This window comes from Phaethon aethereus (assembly GCF_964289735.1).
Source record: "Phaethon aethereus genome assembly, chromosome: 1".
Classification (NCBI taxonomy): Eukaryota; Metazoa; Chordata; class Aves; order Phaethontiformes; family Phaethontidae; genus Phaethon; species Phaethon aethereus.
The window spans coordinates 68654893-68671201 of NC_138575.1; the positions used below are offsets into that span (position 1 = coordinate 68654893).

The following is a 16309-nucleotide window of genomic DNA, read 5'->3' on the forward strand; positions in this document are numbered from 1 at the left end:
CCCAGTTTCCTCTCACAGTTGCCTTGTGATGTTAACAGGCACAAGATACTTATGGTGATGAAGAACTCAACAAGGTTAGAAAAATACAGGGTATTTTTGTGGAAAACAAGCTTGTCCAGAGTTACAATAATGTAGATTACCCAGAGCCAGGGATTTTGCAAGGAATATTAAATTCTCTTCCTTCAGGGCACAGACAAGCCTCAAACTTACAGAGGATTAGAGAGAGAACTTCTCTTTGGGTCGAGTATTCAAAGGGCTGTCAGTGGCTGGGCTTTATATCCCCTCTGAACACTTTTTGATGGCTACTGTCTTAGCCAAGATGCTAGAGCACATAGGAAAATCCACATTTTAGTTTCTGAAACCAGGGGCACTATTTCTTCAAAACATTAGGTATTGAAATGAACTCATCTAGACAAAGGATAGGATCCATCACACCTAACTTTAACTAATCATTCAGGCACATTTTTTGTCAGTGGAAAGAAACAGGTATTTACAAGGGGTAGATCACCTGGTTGCCCTTAACCTAATTACAAGCTGTGGGTCATCTGGCTGCTTTTAGCCATCTACCTTTTCTCTATTGTTAAGTGAGGTCCTCTGTTAGCTGTCTTGACCCAAATGATGAACTGGAAAAAAAAAATAGAAACGGGGACAATAGTTTTCAATTCACCCAGACTGTCAACAGCTGGTAATAAACCACCAGCAAAAGCAAGAATTACAGAAGAGTTGGATAGCTGCAGCAAGCTATGATCTCCTTTCTTAAGAAGAAACAAAACCAACACTTCCAGGTAGCAGACAGGCTTCAGTTCTGGGTAATCAGCCTCTTGTCAGCTGTAGTGAAGACCAGAAGCCTTGCCCTTGGCACTGTCTGATGGATAACCCTTTAAATCTGTTGATAAGGGCTAGGTGTGGACCTGAGGTGACCTCTTTTGGTCAGAATAGTGGACAAGGTTTCTCCAGGTGCCTATTGGAAGTAGGACTGTGCCCACATCAAGTGGTAAGTCATATTTTGGTTCTTTTGTGCCTGATAAAGTACAAAATGTAAGCTTTCCTCCATGCTCTGGGCATGATGCTAGAGAAGGGTTATGGCTAATGCTTCATGTTGCTGTCTCAGGTCTCTTTGTGCATTCCTGGGCAAGAGTGGCTTTCTCTGTGCCTGGGTGGGAGTGTGAGCAAAGCCAGTGACTCTGGGAGAGTGACACATGTTATTATGTGTCTGATACTGAAATTGGGGCTGAATTTTTGGAAAGGGGTTATGGTCTGTGCCAGCAATCACCCTCGTGTGAGAAAGACCTGTAGTAAGAAGTAGGCAAGAAAGAAATTTTTTACAACGTGGGTGGTGGAGCACTGGAAGAGGTTGCCCAGAGAGGTGGTAGATGCCCTGTCCCTGGAAACATTCAAGGTCAGGTTGGATGGGGCTCTGAGCAACCTGATCTAGTTGAAGATGTCCCTGCTCACTGCAGGGGGGTTGGACTAGATGACCTCTAAAGGTCCCTTCCAACCCAAACTATTCTATGATTCTGTGTCCAGTTTGAACTATTGATAAACTGTGATCCCTGAGAAGGGGACAACTTGAGGTAGGAAAGTGCTTTTGGGTTTTTTGGGGGGTTTTGATAGCTTAGAGCATGTAATTCTTGTGGGTTCTAACAGTAAAGTTATTGTGGTTAAGAGGCTCTTTTACAAAGCCTCTATTTTTTGCTGTGGAAGGTAGAAGTTAAAAGATACTGGAAGGAGATAAAAGTACAAGTCTAGAGAGTGGTAAGGTCTCTAAGGCTGTGCGTAGGGGTTCAGGACTTCTTAAATGTTACTGTCTGGGGCAGAAAGAAGTAAAATATCTCGCATCTCAGGGAAAGGAGGCCAGCAAAAGGTCTGATCCTGGGAACATGTCTCAAAAACCTAGATTTAGGTACTGCTACCTCTCAGCTGTCTTAAAAGTATGTGATCCTGTTGCAACAGAGTGGTATCCATACCAAGGGGTGCAACGTTTTTTATTGCTCCTCCCTGCAGCATCACAAGGCTGGGCATTGATAGTTTATCTCTGCGTAATGATGAGTTAAGGGTGCGAGAACAAGGACACTGTACAAACATGACAGAGCTTTTGTTAAATGAGTGACTGGTACAAGGAGGCTGAGACATCGGTTCCCAGTCACTTACGTGGAGACATAGCAAGTTGGGAGCTCTTGTTGAATGAAAACACATCCTCCTTTTGAGCTGCCTCCATGCTGCTTTACCTGGAGTGTGAAATGGGGCAGAGTTGGAGTGTACTGAGCTCTGTGTCCCAGGTGATCAGGCAATGAAAATAGACAGCTTTCACCTGGGCTTTTCTCATGTGGATGAGCACAGTGGCATGTTCCCCTGTCTGGGACGTGATACCACTGGCAGAGATGGCCACTGCTCTCCAATGCAGAGTCACTGGATCTGGGAAACCCTTGCACTGAGCAATGAAAAACTTTGATTCCTGTTTCAAAGTTCTGTCAGCCCAGGCTTAGTAGATCCACAAAGGTGGCCAAAAGGTTACTGGATGATGAAAGCTGGACATCAAGCTTTCACTTAGGCAGCTAAACCATCAACCAGTTTGCAGGAGTCCTTATGATGCCAGGTAAAGTTAGAGAAATCCAGCTCCTCTATGCGTTTGGCCCTTATAGAGTATATTCTGCCTAGTCCAACAGCTACAAATGCAAGCCTGGAGTCTCAAATAACAAGAGGCTTAGACAAACCAGGAGTCTTCAGAAACCTGACATTACAATTAATGCAGGAGGATGGCTTTGCTTGGGATGCCTGGTGCCATAGCTATCACCAGCGAACTGCCACATCTGCGGGGTATGAACGTATGGCTGTGACTTTTTTTTTTCTGAGCTGCCACAATGCATGCATAGCTTTTCAAAATGGGACCATTTCTGCTTTTGCTTTGTCTTGAAGTTCAGTCCTGTAAACTGCTGCAGCTCAGGAGCTGATTCACAAGCAACTCAAGTTTCCTTGTAGCCGTATTGCCCAGACAGCTGTGGGGGGGTTATGTGGGATCACCAGGGAGATTAAATGATTCCCTTTTGGCTAACAGAGCCCTAAGGCAAGTCACAGGACATACCTGAAGGCTCATCAAAGTGATTTATGTCATCAGGCTAGAGCTGATGTCTTTCTAGTCGCTTTGAAAGCGTTCCCCTTCTGAGAGTGGGGATCGCTGCCTTTTCTTCTCCATATTGCATCAAAGAGAGGAAGCCTGGCTCTGGCAGTCAGACACCAAGCTCGTCTTGCAAGCGTTGTTGCAGAGCCAGCATGTCTGCTGGAAAACAGCACCTACCAGTATGCAGCACTTTCCCAAGATGGGGCTGTATCATTATTGCCCACTTTTTAAGGGCAGGGAAATTAGGACTTGAGAAAGTACAGCCCAGTTACACAACAGGGCTGGCTGAACTGGTGCTGGAGCTCAGCTCCCATGTCCTATTTTCCGGATGTTTTTGCTTTCTGGGTGAGACAGCCTCTTTCCCTGCAAAGGCTCTGCTGGCTTCAGTCTGACCTCAGGCTAATCCCCTTTCGGCTTCCTTTTGTGCAGACGTGGCACGGCGATACAGACCGCTGCAGGGGCTGAGTGAGGCACCCATCTACTTTTTCTAAGTCGGAGGCTTTACTCTTACTCAAACCACACACCCAAATATTTAACTCTCACTTCTGTTGTCATTTTTAATTTTTGTATGAATTCTCCTAGGAAGAAGGGCAGATATCACCACAAGTGTGAGGTTCTTTTTAAACTTGATCTCTGGTTTTGCTGCAGGGAGCTGGCAGGTCCCAGGGCCTGTGAAACCCGGCTCTGGCACCAGAGGGCATGCCGAGCTCCCCGGCTCACTGAAGCTACCTGAAAAATTTCCACTGAAATTAATTTTCAAGGGAAATTCTTTGCTTTTTATTTTCACAAGAAATAGCTAGTTTCTTCTGAAAACTTTTGGAGGAGGTTCATCTAAATATTTCTTTCCAAAGCTTGCAGATTTTTAGGCCGAGGCAAGCACAGAGCTTTCTTCAAGCCTCTTGGATAATTTCTACAAAACCTCCGGTTTCTCTTGTCGTTATTTTTCAGGGCAGAATAAAAAAAAACAACCAAAAATTACAGAGCAGGTCTAACTGCAAGTCTGTGTGCCTTGTGGGTTTTGTGACCCTATCCCCAGGGTAGAACAGCCTGAAAGAGGCAATGAGGCAGTGGGACAGGACGAGGCTCACAAGGATGAGAATGATAATCCTCTTCATGGGAGCGCTCTGGCAGAGGGGGATGTCTGAGGAGAAATGATATTATTGGCCATTAGTTCCAAGGGAAATGCTGGAGGATGCCAAAACCAACAGAGGCATGAATGCAGGCCTTGCACTCGGAGGGGTAGGTGCGGAGGCGACCGCCACGGGGATCCCGGCCGATAAACAGCCGGCGGCACGCACACACGCAGCATCGGGCACCAGGGAAAATCCAGGGTATTTTTCCACGGAATTTGCCAGTTGGCAGCTTTAGAATTACTTCGTAAACATCAGTGGATGAAGGTTAAAGCACATAGGGAGTCATCATCTTGCAAGGTCGGAGAGAGGCACAGTCCCCTTTCTACAAGCAGAAAGCGGAGAGATTAAAGGCCCCGCTTGCGGCCAATACTTCACGTTTAAGTGCGCAGTTATTAGCTACTCCGCTTTTCCAGAGAAGCTCGCTCCCTGCACCTCCTGACCACTTCACTTGGGATGAAGTGAGCCAATCTGAACGTTTCTGGCCTGCCCACCCAGCGGGTCGGACTTCCCTGGCGGAGCTGTACGTGCCGGCCTGCAGGCGAGGAGGCAGGCTGGTGCGCGGCCGCGCCCGCGCAGGAGAAGGGACGCGCGGGGAACGCTTTGGTCGACACCGACTGCGTCGCGAACTCTGCGAGGCAGAGGCTGGTTTTGTGGCTTGTGTGTGGGTTTTTTTTTTTTTTCCTCCTGTTTGGCACAACAAGCAAGCATTTTGGCTGCGTTCCATGAAGAAAAGTAATAGTAAACCTCGGCATGGATGCTGCAGGCAAATGGAAAACTGAGTGTTCAGGGCCAGTCCCCCTCTTCGGCCTCCATGGAAGCTGTCAGCTAGTCCAGTTGTGCTTAGGGTTTTTTTCCTTTTAATATAGCCATCTGTTCTGCTTGCTAGGGGTCCTGTTCAGAGCCAAATGGTTGTGTTGCCTTCAATTCATATTGGATAAATCCCAGGAAATAAATCAGGGATGCTTTCCTGGTATCTCAGGCTCCCCCCCATGTATGGAACTGGTTCTGATGGAGATCTTCCTCTGAGGTGTTCCTCCATTTCTGTGAGAGGTCAGTGCTCAGTGTAACAGAGGGCTCACTGACGCCAGCTGTTTGGATGAGAGCTCTCCAACCAAAAAGTAACTTCCAGGAGCTGAGGGCCAGCACCTCTTCAGAAGTAGAAGCCTGGGCAAATGGCAGGCACTGTGCGCTTGTTAAGCACTGTTAGCGTTCTCCACTGTCGCCGAAGTCCCACTCTCTGTTTGCTTTATCCACCCCCTGTGTCCCATCTCACAGAGAAACTCGGTGAGCTCTCTCGGGCAGAGATGCCACCACCACGGGGCAGCTCTTAGGACCCTTGTCCTTGAGCTAAGGGGTGCCTAAGCAGGGCGCTGCTGTTGATAAAGGGATGGAAGTGCAGCTGGGTGAGACTGCCCGCAGAGCCTCTCTGATTTACCCAGCTGAAAGCCTGGCCTCGTATCCCTACTGCAACACCCAAAATGAGGCCGTGCAGGAGTGGGAGACTAACAGCAAAACCTAGTGCCGCGGAGGGCTGAAAGGCTGGATGTGGGCAGGGGAGCCGGGCAGTCCCCTGGCAGGGGGGCCAGAGGGGTGGGGGTGAGTCACAAGGTAGCAGAGCCCCGCAGGAGCCGGGGTGCCTCTCCTTGCCCACGGCCTCGCCTTCTGCTTCCCGGCCGGCTGCAGTACTCGCAGCCTGCAGAGACCTGCTTGTCGCATCAAGCATGCATACTCTGCTCTCCATTTCTCCCTTTCCGTGCCGCTTCTTGTCTCTTATTCATCCTGCATCTGCTGTTCAGCTCCTCCTCTCTCCTTTCATCCTCATTTTCTGTTCTCTCCTTCTCTAGTCTTTTCTCACCCTGTGCCTTTCACCTTGCCTTTCTTTCACACCTTTTCCTGCTATCGAGCTCTTCTCTTTCTTCATGCACCCCCTTCCTTGGGTTTCTGTCTCTCTCTCCTCCCCCCCTCCCCCCCTCCCCCCCCCGCCTTTTCCCCCTTTGGCACTCTGTGCTGCTGTATGGTGAGTTTCTTGAACCCGTTCACTCTCAGACGCCACTCATGGCTTCCTATGCTACAGGGCAACATAAATTATGAATCGCTCAAATAACTGTCTTACCAAATCTATATTAAACTCCCTCGTTAAATGTATTTATGATACTGAATTGAACGGGTCCAGGAATCGACTGGCAGGCTGCAGGGCTGAGTTGGAATAGAAGATAATTTTTCTTTTCCAGGTGGCTGGCATGAGGATGAGGCAGGAGGGGCAGTGACACTGGCAGAGGAGCCTCCATCCGTAGCTCAGGAGCAGTGTGTGGGTTGGGGGCTCCAGAACTGCTTGGCAGCAGCAGTTACAATGTGCTGATGTGTGATCTCTGATTGTTGAACAGAAGCAATTGGGTGTGTATGTGTGTCGGGGGGGGCAGCTCTTTGAATGTATGGAATTGGGAGTGCACTCAAAAGGATTAGTGGGAACAATTATTTCCAAAGCCAGGATATAGAAGCTGGAGCCTGTTCAAGTCAGTAGTGTTTAGCACCCAGAGCAGTTTTATCCCAGTGTTTTTTTGGAGGGAGCAAGGGAAGACTAAAAACAGCTTTACAAGAAAAAATTAAAAGTAGGTTAGCAGAGAAAATGAGTTTATAAAAAATAGAAGAGCAGCCGGGAGGCACAACAGTAACTACTGCATTGTGCTTACAAAGCTAAACACGTTAAGATGAATAAATCCCCAAGCTGGATGGCTTATAGCCCAAAATATTAAGAAAAGCTGGGCCTGATTGCAGACTGCCGCCAGATCCGAAGAGCAAATGTGTTCACATAAATCACTTTAATACAAAACATTCCTAAAACAAGGTCCTAAATCTAACTTCTTCCAAGTCTAAGGGTGTTTGCATGCAATGCTGAGGGTCAGGTTGATTTCTAAAACTGAGGGAACATAGTAACAGCTGTACTAGATCAGACCAAATGTCCAGCTCCCCTCTGACTGTGGTTTGTAGCAGATGTTCAGGGTAAAAAAAAAAAAAGGTCTTAGAATGGGACAAGCATATAGCAACAGTCCCTTATTGCAGGTCACTGGATCAACAGAGCATTCTGTGTACAGAACCATCCCAGCCCTGGTCTGATGTTGCTTTTCATGCGAGGAGGCCCAAGGTTAATTTGTCATTTGCTGTGTGGCTTAGGGCATCCTACTTGCTCTCCCTGGATCTTGGTTTCCACATCTGTAAAATAACACGATGATATCTAGGGAGAGAGACAGCTACTGTAGAAGTGAGATATGTGCCTGTGTTGTATATATAATACACAAAGACTGAATCCATCATGCAGGTAAGCCACTGAAACTGATGAAATTTTGTGATTTTCTTATTCCCAGGGGACTTTGCATCTTGCAGTGTTCCCCAGGTAAACATCACTCTAAGGTTCAGGTTCATCTGCATATTTTGACATGTATGTGCCCCTGGTCACCCTCTGAGTGCTCAGGGTCCTCCATAGAAAGGAAGCTTGAGAGTCCGGGTGGAAAGAAGGTTTCAAGAGAGGCAGAGCTGATGAAATCACATACATAAACAGTGGAACTCAGGGGTTTTGGTCCCTCTATTACTTATAAGGTCTTTTATCCAGCAAACATTATTTCCAGTTTCATGTGTGCTAACACTCACAATGTCTTTGTCCTGTGGGTCAGCGTCTGTCTCCTATTGCGGTGCTCACCAGCATCTCCAAACAGACCCTGTGGATTTAGACTCACCTGGGTGCATAGTATTCTCTTTCTTCAAAAACTGCCAGGCTTAGCTTCCTTCTCTGCCAGGAAATTGAGCCAATCTCTGGATCTAAAAAGGCTGAATCTGCTCATTTTGTTCAGAACTGGCACACTCGGAGTTGTGTCAGTTCGCAGCTGAGCACCTGGCCTCATGCCATCAGGAGAGGTTAAAAAAAAAAAAAGGTGTACTGTTGCTGATCTAAACTTTCATAAGCCCTTAATCCCAATTGTTTTTATGTTGTTTGGTGGTTGGCTTTTTTTTCCAAGGCTGGCCAAACTAGGTATTGAATACAGAAACTAGTGAGGTAGTAACTGGGGTTTCAGGGGTGGATACTCGTAGTTAGCAATGGACTTCAGGGTAGGGAAGTCTGCAGAGCAGCATCTCAGGTCTGTGCTAGACTGCTTAGGAATGTCACACTTAGAAATAACATCAGCTGTCTCTGGAAAGATTTTAAACACATTAGGAGTGCTCTAACAAATGGCTGTTGCATTTTAACATGAGAAAATGCAAAGTGATGCATGGCTATGGCTGTTCAGATTCAATTAGTGTTAACGCCCTTCCATTAAGCTCCAGCTTGCCGGGTTGCCCCTTGCCTGGGAGCCTGTGCTGCCAAGGAAGGCTGCTCCTGCCTCCCCAGGGCTGGGGCAATGGGGGTAACCTGGAGAGGACATGAGGTGCCATGCTTGAAAGGAACATGGCTGTGTTTTCAGCGGTGTGCGTGGGAGCACCTCTGAGTACCGCTGAGCACATCCATGGCGTCTCTCCAAGCCTGGCTGAAGAACTGTCCTGTTTGTTTGCTGTGGGTTTAGTATTGCTTTGTGTGGGGTGAATACATTAACATTTCTGCTTGTGGTTTGGTTATTGTCTGACTGAGGCTGTTGCTTCTGTTCTTGGACTGATTATGGCAAGTCATTTAGCTAGACTTTAGAGGGTTTCATTGCTGCTGTGGCTAAAATGGACAAGAACAGGACTGTGTGGGTAAAGGCACTTCTAGGAATTGGAGAGTTCTGAGCTTGGGTCTAGGCATGTTTAGGCATGCATTGCTTCAAAAAGGGTCAGTATGAAGCAAGACTGAATCAAGAAGGTGCTTGAAACAAATTCCCACTAGGGAAGGCAGCTGTTTTTCACCTGTATCCTATAGACCACTAGAGTTGTCTGCTTCTAGGGCATCCTCAAAAGGCAGCTAAGAAAAGTGAGCTCATATGTTCAAGAGGTGTCTTACATATGTAAGTGATATCTCTGAAACGGTCTGCCACTCTGCTGGGAAACATTTACAAGTTCAGAGTTTTAAAGTAGTGGAAAACACTCGGTGAAATGCCTTAGAGGCCTACAGGTATTACCTTCTAAGCAGCTAAGGTTAATCTTTTGCTACTCTGAAGCCTCTGGACAGGTAAGGTGTTGAATACAGTGGCCCTTTGCTCCCCTTGTCTTCTGGAAAAAATTTTACTGTAGTTCAAGTCAGGAAGGAGATACCTCAGTTGCAGAAGCAGGGGATATGTCCCACAAGGAGGGGATGCTATTATTTTCTGATTCGAGTGGCACCCAGATGCCTCATCATACATGGGTGTCCTGTTACAACAGGCACAAATAAACTTGCTTGGGAGCACACAGGCAGCCTGCAACAGAAGTAACCCAGAACTTGATCTAGGTTTCTGACAGATGCAGCATTACCTCCCTGCCTTCAGACTGCAGCTTGCTGAGTCCTTGCCCACTGTTGAAACCAAATAATCCCAGCCGTTGGCTCTTCCTCTCCAGTTTTCTCGTTCTTTGGTAAAACTAGTGTCTTTTGCTTGGGGGGGATGCAGACGTTGTTTTGGAGACAATATTGCAAAGGAAATGCTCAGGCTTCTCTACAGTCTTGCTGCTGTTAGCTGAAGTTACATGAATCTGAACCAACAGGAAAATCCAGATGGGGTCAGTGTGAGTTTTGTGCCAGAACCTGTTTTTTTGGCCATATGTGACAGAAACCTGAAGCAGCCAGAACCTTGAGGTGGAATCCCCTCACATCAAAATGCAAAAAAAAAGAGCCTCTAGTCTGTAAAACTGGAGTTATGAGAAAAGTCTATTAAGCTTAAAAAAAGGGTAATTCTTTAATTAGAGAAATTGTTGGGTGAGACATATTAACTTTGTTTTAAAAGTGTCTTTGCACGGTAAGTCTATTCCTTCAGTCTTGGTTTCCCTCCCAGCAACTTCCACAGACTATCTGGTGTGTATAAACTTGCTGGTCTCCTTAAAGGCCTCCAGAAACCCTTCTCCTTGGTGCTTGCTGAGTTATTTGCCCCCTTTCCATTGCGTAGCCCTGTGGCATGTACTCTTCTGCCTCTTCTAGAGCCTTCTGATGGCCAAGGGAACAACAGCTGGCACAGGGCAAATTGGCAGCCGTCCTCCCACGTCATCCCCAAGTGGGGACATGTGTCCCAGCCATGCCCTGTATACTGGAGTATGCAACTTACGGTCTCTATACAGTAAATTGGAAGCAACCAAGCTAAGCAGCTATGCCATCTGCTGCAGTTAGCGTTTGTGGAGCTTTATTCTGCAAGAAACTATCCCTGTGCAAGACCCAGCTCCCCCGTCCAAGCTCACGTACCAGCCCACATGACAAGTCCCCTTGCAGAAAGGCAGCAGCACTGGGCTCTGTGGGGTGACGCAGTGGGAGAGAGTGAAAGAGTTGGGGACAGCAAAAAGATTGCAAGGAGCTGTTGTTGCCCCCCACCCTGGTGCAGATTTTTCCAAACCACACAGACCCAATGAGATCTCAATGTCACACAGAGGGTACAAGCTCTGTGATTAAGCCCCTGCAGAGGCTCAGTTCTTGTAGGGGACCCAGCATTCCCAGGCAAGGTGTTGTCACCAGAGAGCAGTGGGGCCCAGGGACACAGCTGACTGGGTCTATAAGGAAGCCCTTCCTACATCCAGAGCAAAGGAAAGAGCCAACACAGCATCCTTACAAAACCCTGGGTACAGGAGGAAAATCTGAAATCAGTGTATCAAGTGTCGTGTTGCTTTATATGGGTTTAACAACTTGAGGCATCTGAATTGGGAAACTTTGACTCTATTGTCCCTATTAATAATTTAAATGAAAGCTGGGCCAAGGCCCTGCCTTGGGATGTACAGTAAAGCTCAGGGAGGAGGTTTAAGGTGGTTATAGAGTGGAAGGTTTTCCTTAGTAATTAGAAATATTAGGTTTGGCTTTCCCTTGTCTTTCTGGAGGAATTTCAAGGGTGGGGTCATCCTGTTGTTTGGGTTTATAGCTTGCTATGTTGACAGAAGGATTCATAGGATGAGGTTGTTTTTCCTTTTTCTTTCCATCCTGCAGTGCAGGTTGACGGTGTTGTAACAGCTAGCCATACTAAATTCAGGGCAGTGATATAGTGTGCTATAGAAAAGGCCATTTGTATATCTGTATGTTAAACATAAATTGTGAATTACTGTTGGGCAGAGATCAGAAGTGGAACAGATGGTGGCCAGTAATATCTCCCATTTCTGAAAAATGGTACTGGGACTTCCCCGTCCAACTTCCAAGGAGTTCAATGGAAGCTAAACAATTGAAACACTTATCTTTGGCCATCTCAGCTTAAGTTCACAGTGTTAAATTAAATTATACTCCAACAATGTGGCTCTGAAAGCATCTCCAGTGGCAGAATTCAAGTGCTAGGATCAGATTTTTTTCGGAATGGTAGGTAACAGGCCTGTTCCTCTTGGCAAATTGGATTAAGTAGTTAATGTTAAACTGAGATTACCAGGTCACTGGCACAACAGAGGAACTAGGTGAGAAAATCAGCAGCTTGCATTTCATTACTAGGGGATGCTGGAGAGATTAAGGCAAAATCATATGTTTTGGGAGAAGTCAATTAAAGTGAGGAGGATAAGGCACAGAGGAATTCAACAGAGAAGGAAAGGACCTCTGCTTTTTATTATTTGCTTTTTATTTGTGAGTTGCTTGCTTTGTGTTGGTCTCTGAGACCAAGTGCGGAGTAGATGCCATGGGGAGGACTATTGCTCCGCTGCCCTCCATGTTAGGGGGCTGTAGAGTTTTGTCCCCCTCTGGTGGCCGCTCCAGCTGTGGCATCACAGCTGCCTCCACCTTCGTGTCTTGCTGAGTTCAGAAGCTCAGCTTCGAAATCTCAGGTCCCATGTGACAGCACCCAGCTGTAACACCTACATCAGTATGTCTTCCTAGAATCTAGGATCTGCTCTCAGGACTTACTGGGAGGAGGGTGGCAGGACAAATAGCCAAATTAGATAGCAGGTGGTGTTCGGTTATAAATGCAAAGGGTTGCTCCATCGTTAAAATGGTAGCAAGAATTTTTGCAGTGCAGCTGGTTATCCTATGCCTCTGCTAGTATGCTAGCATTTTTTTCCCAGTGGATTATGAATTTTGATATAATGATGATTAAAAGGGATTCTACGCTACTTAGCCCTAGGTTACAAAGTATTGCAAAAATGAGTTGTATAATTTGGAAGCTTCTCTGACCAGCTGCAAAGCAGGGACTGAAGTCTAAGGGCAAAAAATTCAGAACGCGTAATTTTTTTGGCTTTAAAGATGCCTGATATAACTTATTTAAGATACAGCACTGTAGGAATCCACACAGTAAAAGAAATATGCAACAACTGTAAAGCATGCTCTCCCTCTTTTTCCCTCTATTAATCATCCATTTTAGAGTTCATTTTGTGCTTTTATGTTGTGTTAAAATAATACACAAGACCCTGGACTAAGTTGTGACTGGAAGATTATTGTGAGTAATGTCTACAACAAAGCTCAGGAAGGGAGGTCTGTAAAAAGAGCTACTTCAGAAGTTGGTCATGCATGTAAAACTGGCTCTTATTAAATTTGATATATTTTTTTTAATGGTCACTGTAGCCTTACCAAAAGATTGTTTTCTTTTGAATATTGAATACCAAACACCTGACACACATTCTTCCAACAAAACTTATCTTCAGTTGAAACTGTCTCTCCTGCATTAATGCAACATGCCCTGAATGCCAATAGTAGCCTCCTGAAGTCTTAAATTTCTCTTCCTTGCACCACAGGAAGGACAGTGCAGTAGGGCTTGGGGAAGTATTATGTCTTGGGCTCAGCTCCTCATACAGCTGTTGCTGTGGCTGTTCAGTTTTATGTAAAAGCAATAGTAAAGGTCAGATTAGATGGCGTTTTAGAAATAAAACTGGCCTTGACCTAAATCCTGTGCAACCCCACTTACTGATAGTGCACAGAATGCAAGCAAGCATAGACTTCGTTCTCCTGTTTAAGTTTTTAAAATGATGATTTAAAGCTCTCCTGTTCTGAAGGGAGTATTCCTGTATATCCTTAAAGGGTGAAGGTCTACCTGTCTTAAATCTGGCAAGAGAAGGAACATACACCCTCACTTTCTACCCCAAGACATAGACAACAAAGCTCAGGGAACAGTATGTCAAAAATAGACTGTTTGAGCATCCCAGAGAATGGGGTTTGGTGCTTCCAGAAGTGTTGAGGGCATTCTAGAGGACTGAACAGTAATGGGTTAGTAAGCATTCGTGGGCTACCAAGAAAGCTCATGTGGCTGAAGTCGTGCTTGTGAGACGGCTCTGCAAACAGCAGGTCTGTGTGGGGAGGATGGCCGATTCCTGACTAGCTGGTGGAGACAAGGTGTCCTGTATGGGTTTGTCTCTGATCACAGCAGTAGATCAGAGCTCATTGTTGTTACCCATCCAGTCCAGCGTTCTCTTTCAGACTCATGGAAGCAATAACTGATTTGTAAAACCTCCGCTTCAAAATTAATAGTGGTCTCTCCTAACCATTAAGCCAAGTGTTGTTCCTTTTAATGAGCCTAACAGGGCTGGAACTTCTAGTATAACCAGTGGGAACTTCACAGCCAAAACACTTTGCTTAGGCAGCCGTTCCAGGCAACAGTGCAGCAAAATAGTCCTCTCCGAAAATTATACTGTCTGAGGCCTTTCTAGTCACTTGAAAGGAGGTGGATGGAAACAAACTCTGAGCTTCATTATGCTGATGTATCTGAAGTGTCACAGAAAGTACTTTGCATTGGGGAAGCCAAAGCAACATTTAAGCAAATGGTTGTGGAATGTCCTTTTGGTTGCAACCAGCTTCAGCCAGGGACCTGTTTGACATATACCTGACTCGATGGCCAGCTGTGTTTCTGTTGAAAGCTGTGGGGAAGAAAGCTGTCCCTGGCTTCCCAGGGGCAGGCATTTGGTGGGCAGTGCCGGGGTGTGGGTTTCTGTCCAAGGGCACTGATTTATAGCTCCTGTGGGCTTCAGTGGATTTGGCACACTCTCAGCATTTCTGCAAGTCAGACTGGGTTTATGTGCATTTCAGGCAATCTTCTCTGGTGTAATTAATTAATTAAGGAAGAAGCATTTAATTAGGCTGCAGAAATAAATTAAGAAAATTGGAGCCCAATTCGATGGAAGCTGTGCTTGCTTTGACAACCAAAATAATGCCTTTGAAACTGTTTCTTGTGAATTAATCTCATCAGGAAGTTTCTCTGTTAAGGATCCTTGCTGACAACAGAACTGTCATCTGGGGGAAGAGTGTTACATCAGTACATTGAGGAGAAGGAAGGAAAAAAAAAACCACAACAAAACACACACACCAGAACCCAAAAGCCCATGAGATTAGATAAATCTAGAACCGTAACTTGGTCACTGGACACACCTGGTAGTTAAGGGAAGTTTAGTTAGTGATGTCTAAGCTTATAGCAGCAACTATGGATGCTCAAACTGAATGAAATCAGCATTGCTGACAAGCCAAGAGAACTCAGATGGACTTCCAGATCTGTCGTAGAGGTTGCATCATTCAGATGCGTCGTATCTTAATGCGGAAGGTGAGATGAAAAAGGCAAACTGTGGCCAGGAAGAAATTCAGGAATGGTCATTGTCTCTAGCTGTGCTGTCAGTTCTCCAGCTGCTGATATGGCACCTGTACTTTTGAATTTGTATTCTCTTATCACTGACGCACTCGAGGGTTTGGCAGGTGATTCACATACACTGATTCATAATTCATCCTGGATGAAATTTGCAGCAAAAGGTGTTATCTTTTGTGTTGTACATGGGGGGGGAAAAAACACAACCCATGATCAGATTCTTCCCTAGCATAAATTTTCTTCACTGTGACCTACAGACTTCTGCCTGTGAAGGTGGAATCAAGATTTTGTTCTGGCAATTTATACACCATCATCTCTCACTTATCTCTGGGTGGTTTATTCCGGTTATGGATTAACTGAGCAATCATTTAGCAACACCCTGCTCTCTACTGCTTCCACTCCAACTTGGTACAACTGCGTGACACTATGTGGGGCTGCACAGACCTACTGACTTGGCTCAGTGCTAATTTAGGAATTGCCACAGCCTGCTGTCTGACGTATTGCTGAGCTTTCTTTTCTCCTTTATACCTTTGGTGCTTGCTTTCACAGCCTGGACACAATAATACCTTACTACAGCAAAACATCAGTTACAACAGCTACCTAGGAAATAATGAACTGAATGTATCAGCAAACTTTTTTTTTTTTGTACATACGTCTTTGGTTTTTGTGAGAAGCCTACCCAGATCAGAAAATCACAGCCAGTTCTCCTTTTTCAAACAGTTACTTTTGATGCAAGGACTGTGGACTGACTCCACAGGAGGAGGAAATGGCCTGCAGTAATCATTGCCTGTCAATCCAAGGACTCCCAAGACCAAACCCACAAAGCCTCTCAGCAGTTCTCAGAGTGCCAGCACAGCTGGTGGCTTTGAAATTCCAGCAAGAACTGTGCTAGGGCATCCTCTGTGTTTTCTTCTAGACACAAGAATGAGAACCGCAGACCTCTCTGAAGGGACAGGAAGGTCCAAATATCAAAAGCACTAATTCTGGAGCTTACATTCTTTGTGTAAGGAGACTGTCACAGGAGTGGCATTATTGTCCTGTTCTAAGCCTTGAGCTGCTGTGGGACTTGTACGTAAAGGCTCGGGGCCCCAGCCAGACTCCACTGGTATTAATGCACCCTGTAATTGATTTTTGTGAAGTGAAAAGATGCATCCTGCAACCTTGTGAGTAAAAAAAGGTCTATCCAGTTAATGAGGCAGGATTCAGATGCACACCGTCCTGGAGCACCTCGGAATGATCAGCCACTTTCCCAAAGCCAGCTTACCCTATCATTCCGAATGTTTACCTTCGCAGTACAAACAAAAAAGAGGTGTATTTATTGACAGGTTAAACAGGTACACTTCTCTCCAAAGAAACCAGTTTGGTTAGTCAGCCTGGGTGTTGACAAGATATGGCAGGAAATCATTAAAAGAGACTGCATAGTAGGTATGATAATTAGCCATGTGGTTGGT

General features: G+C 45.8%; 1 protein-coding gene across 1 annotated transcript in view; it reads right to left on the bottom strand.

The window, feature by feature from the left end:
• NINJ2 (ninjurin 2) overlaps positions 1-16309 on the bottom strand; it is a gene marked incomplete at both ends in the record, with an annotated part of 46456 nt that overhangs the window by 2442 nt on the left and 27705 nt on the right. The gene's annotated exons all lie outside the window — the stretch shown is intronic.